We start from the raw sequence: 15872 nt of genomic DNA on the forward strand, positions 1-15872 counted from the left end.
ATCATTAATTGTCAGGGAAATACAAATCAAAACTACAGTGAGATATCACCTCACATCTGTTAGGATAGCAAATAAAGGGTAAGTGTTGACAGTGTTGTGGAGAAACAGGAACCCTTGTTCATTGTTGGTTGGGGAATGGCAAAACGGTATGGAGGTTCTTTTAAAAATCAAAAATAGAACTACCATATTATCCAGCAATCCCACTTCTGGGTATGTATCCAAAAGAATTGAATTCAGTATATCAAAGAGATATTTCCAGTCGCATGTTCTTTGTAGCACTATTCATAGTAGCCAAGATACGGAAAAAACCTGAGTGTTCATCAGTAGATGAATTAATTTTAAAAATGTGGTATGTACATAGGATGGAATATTATTCAGCCTTTAAAAAAAGGAAACCCTGCGATATGCAACAGTGTGGATGAACCTTGAAGACATTTGCTAAGAGAAATAGTGGTTGTCATGAGCTAGGGGGTGGGGGATTTGGGGAGTTGTTATTCAGTGGGTATAAAGTTTCAGTTATGCTATATTAATAAGTTATAGAGATTTGCTGTACAACATTAATAAGTTATAGAGATCTGCTGTGTGGCTATTGTTAACAATATAGTATTGTACACTTCAAAATTTAAGAGGATAGATCTCATGTTAAATGTTGTTATCACAGAAACAAAGGGACACAAGGAAACTCTGGAAGGTGGTGAATATGTCTTTTACCTGAATTGTGGTGATGGTATCATGGGAGTATGCATATGTACAAACTCTTCAAATTATACACATTAAATATGTATAGTTCTTTGTAATCAATTATACCTAAATAAAGCTGTTTTAAAAAAGAACAGAGGAGTACTCACTTCAGTAGCACATTTACTAAAAGTGGAACAATACAGAGAAGATTAGCATGGCTTTTGCACAAGGATGACATTGCAAATTAATGAAGTGTTCCATATTTAAAACAAAAACAAAACAAAAGAAAAAGAACAGAGGAGGATGTCCATTATCACCACCATTATTTAACATTGTTTGGAGGTAGTAGAAAACTCAATGAGACAAGAGAAAGAAATTTGAGATGTAAAAATTAGAAAGGAGGAAGAAAATTATCCTTTTGTAGAGATAGTAAATTCCAAGATAATACATTTTTTAAAATTATAAACAGTAAGATAAATTCAGGAAAATTGTAGAGACCCCCCTAGACCAATCAGCGTCCAGTCACATGAGTGACCAGACAGGAGAACAGCAGAACTGCCCAACTCAGCCCAGTCCAAATTGTTGACCCACAGAGATGTGACCAAATAAAGTAATTATTGTTCGAAGCCACTAAATGTTTGAACGGTTTATTGTGCAGCAGTAGATAACTGACATAGTATATGACAAATATTGTATATCAAACCAGTGAATAAAAGTTCACTCTTTAATAAATCTATTTGGAAAACTGGATAGTCATCTAGAAATAAGTTAATTTAGATACATACCTTATGTTTTAACAAAATTAATTCCAAGTGAAAAACATATTCAAATTAGAAATATGAAACCATCAAGTACTTTAAGAAATCACTGAAACTTTTTTATAGCAGTGGAAGCATGAAGAAGAGCATTCTAACTACACACTAAATAGGAATCATAAAACGAAAGATTGATAAATTTAACAGCACAAAAATTAGAACTTGCGACTTCCCTGATGGCACAGTGGTTAGCAATCCACCTGCCAATGCAGGGGACACGGGTTCGAGCGCTGATCCAGGAAGATCCCACATGCTGCAGAGCAACTAAGCCCCTGTGCAACAACTACTGAACCTGTGCTCTAGACTACAGCCTGTGAGCTACAACTACTGAAACTCGTGCGCGTAGAGCCTGTGCTCGGCAACAAGAGAAGCCATGGCAAAGAGGAGCCCGCACACCACAACGAAGAGTAGCCCCCCCCACCACAACTAGAGAAAGCCTGCGTGCAGCAACAAAGACCCAATGCAGCCAAAAATAAATCAATAAATTTATTTATTTTTTAAAAATGAGAACTTCCTGCATGGCAGAAAATCATGGTAGGAAAAAAGGATCAACAGACAAATTATAAACTGGGGGGGGGGGATATTTTCTATACCTATCACAGACAGATTACAGATTTCATTACTAAATTTTAAAATCTCCTATAAAATTATTATTAAAAATGAATAGATCCAATAGAAAAATGGACAAAGATTTTAAAATACAGGCCACAGAAAAGGAAATACAAATAGCTCTTTTTTTTATTGGAGTATAATTGCTTTACAATGGTGTGTTACTTTCTGCTTTATAACAAAGTGAATCAGTTATACATATGTTCCCATATCTCTTCCCTCTTGCGACTCCTTCCTTCCCACCCTCCCTATCCCACACCTCCAGGCGGTCACAAAGCACCGAGCTGATCTCCCTGTGCTATGTGGCTGCTTCCCACTAGCTATCTACCTTACGTTTGGTAGTGTATATATCTCCATTGCACTCTCTGGCTTTCTCACAGCTTACCCTTGCCCCTCCCCAAAATCTCAAGTCCGTTCTCTAGTAGGACTGTGTCTTTATTCCTGTCTTACTACTAGGTTCTTCATGACACTTTTTTTTCTTAAATTCCATATATATGTGTTAGCATACGGTATTTGTCTTTCTCTTTCTGACTTACTTCACTCTGTATGACAGACTCTAGGTCTATCCACCTCATTACAAATAGCTCAATTTCGTTTCTTTTTATGGCTGAGTAATATTCCATTATATATATGTGCCACATCTTCTTTACCCATTCATCCGATGATGGACACTTAGGTTGTTTCCATCTCCGGGCTATTGTAAATAGTGCTGCAATGAACGTTTTGGTACATGACTCTTTTTGAATTATGGTTTTCTGAGGGTATATGCCCAGTAGTGGGATTGCTAGCTCATATGGTAGTTCTATTTGTAGTTTTTTAAGGAACCTCCATACTGTTCTCTGTAGTGGCTCTACCAATTCACATTCCCACCAGCAGTGCAAGAATGTTCCCTTTTCTCCACACCCTCTCCAGCATTTATTGTTTCTAGATTTTTTGATGATGGCCATTCTGACCGGTGTGAGATGATATCTCATTGTAGTTTTGATTTGCATTTCTCTAATGATTAATGATGTTGAGCATTCTTTCATGTGTTTGTTGGCAGTCTGTATATCTTCTTTGGAGAAATGTCTATTTAGGTCTTCTGCCCATTTTTGGATTGGGTTGTTTGTTTTTTTGTTATTGAGCTGCTTGTAAATTTTGGAGATTAATCCTTTGTCAGTTGCTTCATTTGCAAATACTTGTCCCATTCTGAAGGTTGTCTTTTGGTCTTCTTTATGGTTTCCTTTGCTGTGCAAAAGCTTTGACGTTTCATTAGGTCCCATTTGTTTAGTTTTGTTTTTATTTCCATTTCTCTAGGAGGTGGGTCAAAAAGGATCTTGCTGTGACTTATGTCATAGAGTGTTCTGCCTGTGTTTTCCTCTAAGAGTTTTATAGTGTCTGGCCTTACATTTAGGTCTTTAATCCATTTTGAGCTTATTTTTTTGTATGGTGTTATGGAGTGATCTAATCTCATACTTTTACATGTACTGGTACACTTTTACCAGCACCACTTATTGAAGAGGCTGTCCTTTCTCCACTATCCATTCCTGACTCCTTTATCAAAGATAAGGTGACCATATGTGCGTGGGTTTATCTCTGGGCTTTCTATCCTGTTCCATTGATCTATCTTTCTGTTTTTGTGCCAGTACCATACTGTCTTGATTACTGTAGCTTTGTAGTATAGTCTGAAGTCAGGGAGCCTGATTCCTCCAGCTCCGTTTTTCATTCTCAAGATTGCTTTGACTATTCGGGGTCTTTTGTGTTTCCATACAAATTGTGAAATTTTTTCTTCTAGTTCTGTGAAAAATGCCAGTGGTAGTTTGATAGGGATTGCATTGAATCTGTAGATTGCTTTGGGTAGTAGAGTCATTTTCACAATGTTGATTCTTCCAATACAAGAACGTGGTATATCTCTCCATTTCGATCATCTTTAATTTCTTTTATCAGTGTCTTATAATTTTCTGCATACAGGTCTTTTTTCTCCTTAGGTAGGTTTATTCCTAGATATTTTATTCTTTTTGTTGCAATGGTAAATGGGAGTGTTTTCCTGATTTCACTTTCAGAGTTTTCATCATTGGTGTATAGGAATGCCAGATATTTCTGTGCATTAATTTTGTATCCTGCTACTTTACCAAATTCATTGATTAGCTCTAGGAGTTTTCTGGTAGCATCTTTAGGATTCTCTACGTAAAATATCATGTTATCTGCAAACAGTGACAGCTTTACTTCTTCTTTTCCAATTTAGATTCCTTTTATTTCCTTTTCTTCTCTGATTGCTGTGGCTAAAACTTCCAAAAATATGTTTAATAAGAGTGGTGAGAGTGGGCAACCTTGTCTTATTCCTGATCTTAGTGGAAATGCTTTCAGTTATTCACCATTGAGGACGATATTGGCTGTGGGTTTGTCATATATGGCCTTTATTATGTTGAGGAAAGTTCCTTCTATGCCTACTTTCTGCAGGGTTTTTATCATAAATGGGTGTTGAATTTTGTCGAAAGCTTTCTCTGCATCTATTGAGATGATCATATGGTTTTTCTCCTTCCATTTGTTAATATGGTTTATCACATTGATTGATTTGCATATATTGAAGAATCCTTGTATTCCTGGAATAAGCCCCACTTGATCATGGTGTATGATCCTTTTAATGTGCTGTTGGATTCTGTTTGCTAGTATTTTGTTGAGGATTTTTGCATATATGTTCATCAGTGATATTGGCCTGTAATTTTCTTTCTTTGTGACATCTTTGTCTGGTTTTGGTATCAAGGTGATGGTGGCCTCGTAGAATGAATTTGGGAGTATTCCTCCCTCTGCTATATTTTGGAAGAGTTTGAGAAGTATAGGTGTTAGCTCTTCTCTAAATGTTTGATATAATTCTCCTGTGAAGCCATCTGGTCCTGGGCTTTTGTTTGTTGGAAGATTTTTAATCACAGTTTTCAATTTCAGTGCTTGTGATTGGTCTGTTCATATTTTCTATTTCTTCCTGATTCAGTCTTGGCAGGTTGTGCATTTCTAAGAATTTGTCCATTTCTTCCAGGTTGTCCATTTTATTGGCATAGAGTTGCTTATAATAATCTCTCATGATCTTTTGTATTTCTGCAGTGTCAGTTGTTACTTCTCCTTTTTCATTTCTAATTCTATTGATTTGAGTCTTCTCCCTTTTTTTCTTGATGAGTCTGGCTAATGGTTTATCTATTTTGTTTATCTTCTCAAAGAACCAGCTTTTAGTTTTATTGATCTTTGCTATCGTTTCCTTCATTTCTTTTTCATTTATTTCTGATCTGATTTTTATGATTTCTTTCCTTCTGCTAACTTTGTGGGTTTTTTTGTTCTTTCTCTAATTACTTTAGGTACAAGGTTAGGTTGTTTATTCGAGATGTTTCCTGTTTCTTAAGGTGGGCTTGTGTTGCTATAAACTTCCCTCTTAGAACTGCTTTTGCTGCATCCCATAGATTTTGGGTTGTCGTGTCTCCATTGTCATTTGTTTCTAGGTATTTTTTTAATTTCCTCTTTGATTTCTTCAGTGATCACTTCATTATTAAGTAGTGTACTGTTTAACCTCCATGTATTTGTATTTTTTACAGATCTTTTCCTGTAATTGATATCTAGTCTCATAGTGTTGTGGTTGGAAAAGATACTTGATACAATTTCAGTTTTCTTAAATTTACCAAGGCTTTATTTGTGACCCAAGATATGATCTATCCTGGAGAATGTTCCATGAGCACTTGAGAAAAATGTGTATTCTGTTGTTTTTGGATGGAATGTCCTCTAAATATCAGTTAAATCCATCTTGTTTAATGTATCATTTAAAGCTTGTGTTTCCTTATTTATTTTCATGTTGGATGATCTGTCCATGGGTGAAAGTGGGGTGTTAAAGTCCCCTACTATGAATGTGTTACTGTCAATTTCCCCTTTTATGGTTGTTAGTATTTGCCTTATGTATTGAGGTGCTCCTATGTTGGCTGTATAAATATTTACAATTGTTATATCTTCTTCTTGGATGGATCGCTTGATCATTATGTAGTGTCCTTCTTTCTCTCTACTAATGGTCTTTATTTTAAAGTCTATTTTGTCTAATATGAGAATTGCTTCTCCAGCTTTCTTTTTGTTTCCATTTGCATGGAATACTTTTTCCATCCCCTTACTTTAAGTCTGTATGTGTCTCTAGGTCTGAAGTGGGTCTCTTGTAGACAGCATATATATGGATCTTGTTTTTGTATCCATTCAGCCAATCTGTGTCTTTTGGTGGGAGCATTTAGTCCATTTACATTTAAGGTAATTATTGATATGTATGTTCCTGTTCCCATTTTCTAAATTGTTTTGGGTTCATTATTGTAGGTCTTTTCCTTCTCTTGTGTTTCTTGCCTAGAGAAGTTCCTTTAGCATTTGTTATAAAGCTGGTTTGGTGGTGCTGAACTCTCTCAGCTTTTGCTTGTCTGTAAAGGTTTTAATTTTCCCATCAAATATGAATGAGATCCTTGCTGGGTAGAGTAATCTTGTTTGCAGGTTTTTCTCCTTCATCACTTTAAATATGTCCTGCCACTGCCTTCTGGTTTGCAAAGTTTTTGCTGAAAGATCAGCTTTTAACCTTATGGGGATTTCCTTGTGTGTTATTTGTTGTTTTGCCCTTGCTGCTTTTAATATGGTTTCTTTGTATTTAATTTTTGACAGTTTGATTAATGTGTCTTGGCGTATTTCTCCTTGGATGTATCCTGTATGGGACTCTCTGTGCTTCCTGGAGTTGATTAACTATTTCCATTCCCGCATTAGGGAAGTTTTCAACTATAATCTCTACAAATATTTTCTCAGTTCCTTTCTTTTTCTCTTCTTCTGGAACCCCTATAATTCGAATGTTGGTGCGTTTCATGTTGTCCCAGAGGTCTCTGAGACTGTCCTCAGTTCTTTTCATTCTTTTTTCTTTATTCTGCTCTGCAGTAGTTATTTCCACTATTTTATGTTCCAGGTCACTTATCCGTTCTTCTCCCTCAGTTATTCTGCTATTGATCCCATCTAGAGTATTTTTCATTTCATTTATTGTGTTGTTCATCATTGTTTGTTTCATCTTTAGTTCTTCTAGGTCCTTGTTAAATGTTTCTTGCATTTTGTCTATTCTAAGATTTTGGATCATCTTTACTATCATTATTCTGAATTCATTTTCAGGTAGACTGCCTATTTCCTCTTCATTTGTTAGGTCTGGTGGGTTTTTATCTTGCTCCTTCATCTGCAGTGTGTTTTTCTGTCTTCTCATTTTGCTTATCTTACTGTGTTTGGGGTCTCCTTTTTGCAGCCTGCAGGTTCATAGTTCCCGTTGTTTTTGGTGTCTGTCCCCAGTGGCTAAGGTTGGTTCAGTGGGTTGTGTAGGCTTCCCAGTGCAGAAGACTAGTGCCTGTGTTCTGGTGGATGAGGCTGGATCTTGTCTTTCTGGTGGGCAGGTCCACGTCTGGTGGTGTTTTTTGGGGTGTGTGTGGACTTAATATGATTTTTGGCAGCCTCTCTTCTAATGGGTGGGATTGTGTTCCTGTTTTGCTAGTTGTTTGGCATAGGGTGTCCAGCACTGTAGCTTGCTGCTCGTTGAGTGAAGCTGGGTGCTGGCGTTGAGATGGAGATCTCTGGGAGATTTTCGCCGTTTGATATTATGTGGAGCTGGGAGGTATCTTGTTGACCAGTGTCCTGAAATTGGCTCTCTCACCTCAGAGGCACAGCACTGACTTTTAGCTGCAGCACCAAGAGCCTTTCATCCACATGGCTCAGAATAAAAGGGAGAAAAAATAAAAAGAAAGAATTAGTAGAAGTAGAAAGGAAGGAATGAATGTAGGAAGGAAGGAAGGAAGGAAGAAAGAAGGAAAGAAAGAAAGGAGGGAGGGAGGGACAGAGGGAGGAAGGAAGGAAGGAGGGAAGGAACAAAGAAAGAAAGAAGATAAAGTAAAATAAAATAAAGTAAAATATAATAAAGTTATTAAAAGTATAATTATTACGAAAAAAAAATTAAAAAAAAAAACAAACGGGGCTTCCCTGGTGGCGCAGTGGTTGAGAGTCCGCCTGCCGATGCAGGGGACACGGGTTCGTGTCCTGGTCCAGGAAGATCCCACATGCCGTGGAGTGGCTGGGCCCGTGAGCCATGGCCGCTGAGCCTGCGCGTCCGGAGCCTGTGCTCCGCAACGGGAGAGGCCACAGCAGTGAGAGACCCACGTACCGCAAAAAAAAAAAAAAAAAAAAAAAACAAACGGACGGATAGAACCCTAGGACAAATGGTGGAAGCAAAGCTATACAGACAAAATCTCATACAGAAGCATACTCATACACACTCACAAAAAGAGGAAAACGGGGAAAAGTCATAAATCTTGCTCTCAAAGTCCACCTCCTCAATTTGGGATGATTCATTTTCTAAAGGAGGGAAGGAAGGAAAGAAAGAAAGAAAGATCAACTAAAATAAAATAAAATTATTAAAATAAAAAATAATTATTAAATTAAAAAAATAAAAAAAAGGATGAATAGAGCCCTCGGACAAATGGTGGAAGCGAAGCTATACAGACAAAATCTCACACAGAAGCATACACATACACACTCACAAAAAGAGGAAAAGGGGAAAAAAATCATAAATCTTGCTGTCAAAGTCCACCTCCTCAATTTGGGATGATTCGTTGTCTATTCAGGTATTCCACAGATGCAGGGTACATCAAGTTGATTGTGGAGCTTTAATCCGCTGCTTCTGAGGCTGCTGGGAGAGATTTCCCTTTCTCCTCTTTGTTCTCACAGCTCCTGGGGCTCAGCTTTGGATGTGGCCCCACCTCTGCATGTAGGTCGCTGGAGGGCGTCTGTTTTTCTGCTCAGACAGGACAGGGTTAAAGGAGCCACTGATTCCGGGGCTTTGGCTCACTCAGGCCGGGGGGAGGGAGGGGCATGGAGTGCAGAGCGAGCCTGCGGCGGCAGAAGCCAGCATGACGTTGAACCAGCGTGAGTCGCGCCGTGTGTTCTCCCGGGGAAGTTGTCCCTGGATCCCGGGAACCTGGCAGTGGCGGGCTGCACAGGCTCCCCGGAAGGGAGGTTTGGATAGTGACCTGTACTCGCACACAGGCTTCTTGGTGGTGGTAGCAGCAGCCTTAGCATCTCCTGCCTGTCTCTGGGGTCCACGCTTTTAGCCGCGTCTCGCGCCCGTCTCTGGAGCTCCTTTAAGCAGCGATCTTAAACCCCTCTCCTCGCACACCAGGAAACAAAGAGGGAAGAAAAAGTCTTTTGCCTCTTCAGCAGGTCCAGACCTTTCCCCGGGCTCCCTCCCGGCTAGCCATGGTGCACTAACCCCTTCAGGCTATGTTCACGCCGCCAACCCCAGTCCTCTCCCTGCGCTTTGGATCGAAGCCCGAGCCTCAGCTCGCTGCCCCGCCCGCCTCGGCGGGTGAGGAGACAAGCCTCTCGGGCTGGTGAGTGCTGGTCGGCCCTGATCCTCTGTGCGGGAATCTCTCTGCTTTGCCCTCCGCGCCCCTGTTGCTGTGCACTCCTCCGCGGCTCCGAATCTTCCCCCTCCACCACCCACTGTTTCTGCCCGTGAAGGGGCTTCCTAGTGTGTGGAAACCTTTCCTCCTTCACGGCTCCCTCCCACTGGTGCAGGTCCTGTCCCTATTGACCAGTGTCCTGAAATTGGCTCTCTCACCTCAGAGGCACAGCACTGACTTCTGGCTGTTTTTGTCTCTGTTTTTCCTTTTTTCTTTTGCCCTACCCAGGTACATGGGGAGTTTCTTGCCTTTTGGGAGGTCTGAGGTCTTCTGCCAGCGTTCAGTAGGTGTTCTGTAGGAGTTGTTCCAGGTGTAGATGTATTTCTGGTGTATCTGTGGGGAGGAAGGTGATCTCTGCATCTTTCTCTTCCACCATCTTCCCCTCCAACCACGAATAGCTCTTAAACATACAAATATACATAAATTTTTAATACTGGTAAGAAAGATGTTAAAGGTTCACTACTATTCTATAATTTACTTAAGTTATGCAAAGGTCAAGTCTGATAGTACAGCGTGCTGGTAACTGGAAAAATAGGCATTTTCTTATATTGCTTTAGGACTATAAATTGATAGGAATATCCATCAAAATTATAAATGCATACAGAATTTTATTTCTTGAGATTTATCCTATATAGAATGATTTGCATTGTATGAAATGTATGTTAAAAATTAGTAATTTCAGCATTTTTCTAATTGAAAAATATTGGAAAAGACATGAAACTTCATCACTAGGAGCCTAACAAAATAAATTATGGTATGGCCTTAAAATTGAATATTTTTTAGCCATAGAAAAGAAAAGGAAAACTCCTTAGGTACTAATTAGACAGATAAATCTATTTTTAGAGATAAAGCAAAATAAGGAACATTCCAGAATGGTACTTATGGTCATGACAAAAGAGAGATTTTATTCACATATACGCTTGATTTATATATATATAAATATATATTAAATATTTATATATCTATATTATATATAATGTCCTGGGAATCCTTGGGAGGCTACTGAAGAAACTAGTAATAACTATTTACAGGGATGGAACCGTGTCGCTGGGGACCAGGGACAGGAGGATGAATTTTCGCAGCATACTACCTTATGTTTCTTGATTTTTTTAACCACGTGAGTGTATTACCTATATAAATTTTTATTTAAAGAAAATTATATACATAATATGTAATAAATATGTATATATTTGTAAAATGGAGAGAAAAATATGAAAACAAAAGTAAGATGCTCTTGAGTAAGAATGATAGGTTGGGTGGGAGGATTTATCTTTCTCTGTGTCAAGAGTTTTAGAAAGATAGAATTATTAAAGTAGCATTTTATTGCTTCAGAAATTAACAGATGGATCAATAGGCCAGAATAAAGAGTCCAGAAAAAGATCCACACAGATGGTAATGCTTAAACTATAACAGAACTAGCATTGCAGATAAGTGGTGCCCATATAGAAAAAAAGAAAAACCTTGAAATTGGATCCCTATCTCCCATTGTATAAAAAAGTCAATTCCAGATAGACTAAAAGGATTTTCATGATGTTGAGATAAAAGACTTTTGTTAGGAGAACAAAAATAAGCAAGTCAAAAGGGAGAAAAATGATACATTTGTCTACAATAAAATTAAGAACTTTTGTTCATCAAAATTCAAAACATAAAAGTAAAAAACCAAGCCACAAACACACACACACACACACACACACATACAATGTATGAATCAATAAGTAAAAGACAAATCAAAAATGGCCAATGTCATGAACAAACATTTCACAGAAGACGAAATACAAATCGCATAAATGACCAATAAACATGTGAGACGTTGTATTTTTACTAATCAAGAAAATACACGTTAAAACCACAATGATATACCACTTATGCTCAACAGATTGTCAGAAATTACGTTGACACTGACTTTGACAAATCTTTGGAAAACTGAGAACTCATACACTGTGGTAGCAGTGTAGTTTGGTACAAACACCACAGGACAAAATTCAGCATTATCCAGCAAAGTTAAAGGAGTTCATACCCTACAACATAGCTATTCCACTCCTGGGTACACATCCTTGGCAAACTTGCCTATATTGTAACAGGGCACGTGGATAAGAATGTTTGTGGCAGAATTATTCTTAACAGCAAAAAACAAAATGAAACACACCAAACAAAAACTAGCAACCAACTACATATCCATTTACTGAAGAATTTAAAAACAAATTGTAGAATACTGTATAGCAGTGAAAATGAGTGAACTATCCAACAGCTGATAATGTAGATGAACTGCACGACGTTGAGCCAAGAAAGTTTCAGATCAGTATGGATTTCTAAAAATAGTCCCCAATCGTGATAGTTTGACTTACAATTCTTCACCTTCACAATGGTGCAAAAGGAATGCACATTCAGTAGAAACCATACTTTGAATTTTGATCTTTTCCCAGGCTAGCAATATGTCATACAATAACTCTCTCGTGGTGCTGGACAGAAGCAGTAAGCCCTCAGTTCACTGTCAGTCTAAAGATCATGAGCGTAAACAACCAACACACAACCATTCTGTACCCATAAGCCATTCTGTTTTTCACTTTCAGTACAGTATTCAATAAATTACATGAGATATTCAACATCTTATTATAAAATAGGCTCTGTGTTCAAAGATTTTGCACAATATAGGCTAAGGTAAGTGTTCTGAGCACATTTAAGGTAGGCTAGGCTAAGCTATGATGTTCACAGGTTATGTGTATTAAATGCTTTTTTGTCTTAGGATATTTTCGATTTATGATGGGTTTTTGGAATGTAACTCCATCATAAGTTGAGGAAGACCTGTAGCAGGGAAAGAAACTTTATGTGATTTTGGAAGGGACCAGAAGCTTTAAAGGAATTGTTGACATATTTTTTTCTGAAAGTTTATACTCTTCTATTTCCCCCACCCTGCCAGCCCCTGGTAACCACCCTTCTACTTTCTGTTTCTGTGAGTTCACCTTTTTTTTTTTAAGATTCCACATATAAGTGATACCATGTGACATTTTTATCTCTGTCTAGCTTATTTCATTTCATTTCAAAATATGGTCACATTTTCTTTTTCCATTCTTCCATTGATGGACCCTTGATCGGTTTCCATATCTTGGCTAATGTAATAATGTTGCAGTGAACATGGGAGTGCAGATATCCCTTCAAGATCCTGTTTTCATTTCTTTTGGATGTATACCCAGAAGTGGGATTGCTGAATCATATGGGAGTTCTATTTTTAATTTCTTGAGAAATCTTCATACCATTTTCCATAGTGTCTGTACCAGTTTACTTTCCTAAAACAGTGCAAAAGGGTTCCCTTTATTCCACATCCTTGCTAGCATTTGTTATCTCTTGTCTTTTCGATAATAGACATTCCAACAGATATGAGGTGATATCTCATTATGGTTTTGATTTATAGTTCCCTGATGAAGAGTGATGCTGAACACTTTTTCTTATACCCGTTGGTCATTTGTATATCTTTAGTGGAAAAATGTCTATTTAGGTCATTTGCCCTTATTTATTTATTTTGCGGTACGCGGGCCTCTCACCGTTGTGGCCTCTCCCATTACGGAGCACAGGCTCCGGACGGGCAGGCTCAGCGGCCATGGCTCACGGGCCCAGCCGCTCCGCGGCATGTGGGATCTTCCTGGACCGGGGCACGAACCCGTGTCCCCTGCATTGGCAGGCAGACTCTCAACCACTGCGCCACCAGGGAAGCCCCATTTGCCCATTTTTAAATTAGGTTATTTGGGTATTTTGTTTTTGTTTGTTTGTTTGCTATTGAGTTGTAAGAGTTCCTTGTATATTTTTGATATTAACACCGTATTGGATATGTGCTATGCATATATTTTCTCCCATTCCATAAGCTGTGTTTTCATTCATTATTATTTAATGTTATTTTTGCTAAACAGAATATTTATATGTGCCATCAGTAGGGAATAGAGCTGTCATCCTTAAGCACCAGATGACAATATGTGAATTTTATTCTATGGGAAATGAGGGAGTGATTGGAACTTTTGGAAGCATGTTATAACTGGGGAAATTGAGCCTCGCAGCAAGTATCTTCTCCCATTCAGTAGGTTGCCTTTTCATTGTGCTGATGGTTTCCCTTGCTGTGTAGCTTTTTAGTATGATTTAGTCCCAGTTTATTTTGGCTTTTGTTGTGAAATATATTTATTTTTAAGTTGAGTGATGGATACATGGTTTTTTTAAATTATTATTCTTTAAATAACATATATATATATATATAAATGGTCACAAACTTTTTTTTTTTTTTTTTTTTTTTTGTGGTACGCGGGCCTCTCACTGTTGCGGCCTCTCCCGTTGTGGAGCACAGGCTCCAGACGCGCAGGCCCAGCGGCCATGGGTCACGGGCCCAGCCGCTCCGCGGCATGTGGGATCCTCCCGGACCGGGGCACGAACCCGCGTCCCCTGCATCGGCAGGCGGACTCTCAACCACTGCGCCACCAGGGAAGCCCACAAACTGTTTTTTAACATTTAATGGCAGAATAAAATTCCCAGGAATTTATTAACTGTTAAAGTTATGCAATGGTCCTGTATAGGATTTAGACAAACCAAGAAAGCCAGATGGTAAATATTTGTACCTAGGATTGTATGTAATAAAGTAATTAGATAGCAAATTTTATTATCAGTACACAGATCAAATCCTGACATACAATAAACATTCTATATATGTTTGTTGGATGAATAGATGAATGAAAAGTAGGGACTGAAAATTCTTGAGCTGGGCCTTTAAAACTATAGGCTTCATTTTATTACTAATGGGAGATAAGGCTTTAAGAAAAGATGATGGAATGCTTTGAAAATGTGCCCTGTGGTATATAGGCCACTAAAACTACAGAATAATAAAATGTTTATAATTGGAGGAAGTTATGGACATAATGAAAACAACTCGTCAATTAACTTAATCTGGCAGCCTTGTAGCCCCCACACAGATATACAGCTTAATAACTTTATTCATAGAGCAGATTAATTTTAGGAGTATCCTGTGAGAAAATTCAATCTTCATAAGAAAATGCTTAATCATATTTCTAGAAATACAGCTTTCTTATGTAGCATTTAGTATTTTATATGTATAAAATGCTGTCAGGTACTTTGATACTTTGTATTAATTACTTATAAAATTTCTGTGATCATATTCATATTTAATAATTGAGGAAACAAAGACAGTATATCACTTTGTCTACAACTAATTATGTAAATATTCAGCTGAGACCACAGACTGCACTAAAATAACAGAGTTAAGTACTCACAATTAAGTGATCTGTGGTTCAGGATATACCATATGTGATCTGCTTAAATTAACGTGAAGCTTTAATGCCCATGTGATTCATTTAACAAAGGGAGTAAACTAGAGGAAATGTGTCATCAGGCTCTGTTATGATGTTGTTCCTACAGCCATCTCCCATGTTTTTTTTTCTCCCCAGGCTCTTCGTGTTCCTTTGTTGTTTTGGTAGCTGTCCACCATATACTGTACCCTCCTAGAACCAGGCTTTCCTGGCAACACCCCAGGCAAACAAACCTACTATTCCTTTTCCTCCCATCTTTAACAGAACTCTCCCATTTCATACCTAATCCCTCAGTAATCTGATAGATGGCTAATTTTTGTCTTCATTGTTGATAAAGTCATATTTTCTTTTTGGACTTATGGTGATTTAGCGTGTCATCTCTCCCAGGAACATTACCATCTTAACAGATGATGGTCAATGATTAGATACTTTATAATGTGGATTAGTAAACTTTCTTCCTTCCTTATCACTGCTAAAATCCAGTATCATCCCTCAGCTTTCCTGAGATGCACGTTTCCTACCTATCACAAATATGATTCACATTCTAGATAATCACTTTCAAACTCTACAATTCCTAATATGTGCTAGAAGCAGCTATACTTCTATAGGGGAAACACTTAATAGTTGACAAAATGTTTGTACTAACTCTTTGGATTCTGGCAACTCTCATATTTGTATGATATTATTTTCCTGTGGTGTCAAGGCATGAATGCTCATTTTCAGGGCTAGTCTTTCTTATGGCAGAGGAGTTATGATTCAAGGATGCAGGAATGTCCTCCCTGCTACACACACAATTCCCTGTTTGCCCTTCCCCCATAACACCTAAAATGTCACACTATTAGAAATTCTTTCCTTTAGGCTGAAAGAGAAACACACTTAAAGTATGTATTCACTTATAAAGTATTCATTATTTGATTGTTTTCCCACAGGGCCGTAGCAAAGTCTCCCAAGGAAATATGTTACAATTGAGGGACATTCACCTGGGAATGGCTGAAGCTAAG

General features: G+C 38.1%; 1 non-coding gene across 1 annotated transcript; it reads left to right on the forward strand.

Moving 5' to 3' along the window:
- The first annotated feature begins 840 nt into the window (after nt 1-840).
- Nucleotides 841-948, forward strand: LOC116745200. The gene has a single exon (XR_004347318.1). It is a non-coding gene; the product is annotated as a U6 spliceosomal RNA (small nuclear RNA).
- The last annotated feature ends 14924 nt before the right edge of the window (nt 949-15872 follow it).

This window comes from Phocoena sinus, chromosome 1, assembly GCF_008692025.1.
Source record: "Phocoena sinus isolate mPhoSin1 chromosome 1, mPhoSin1.pri, whole genome shotgun sequence".
Taxonomy (NCBI): domain Eukaryota; kingdom Metazoa; phylum Chordata; class Mammalia; order Artiodactyla; family Phocoenidae; genus Phocoena; species Phocoena sinus.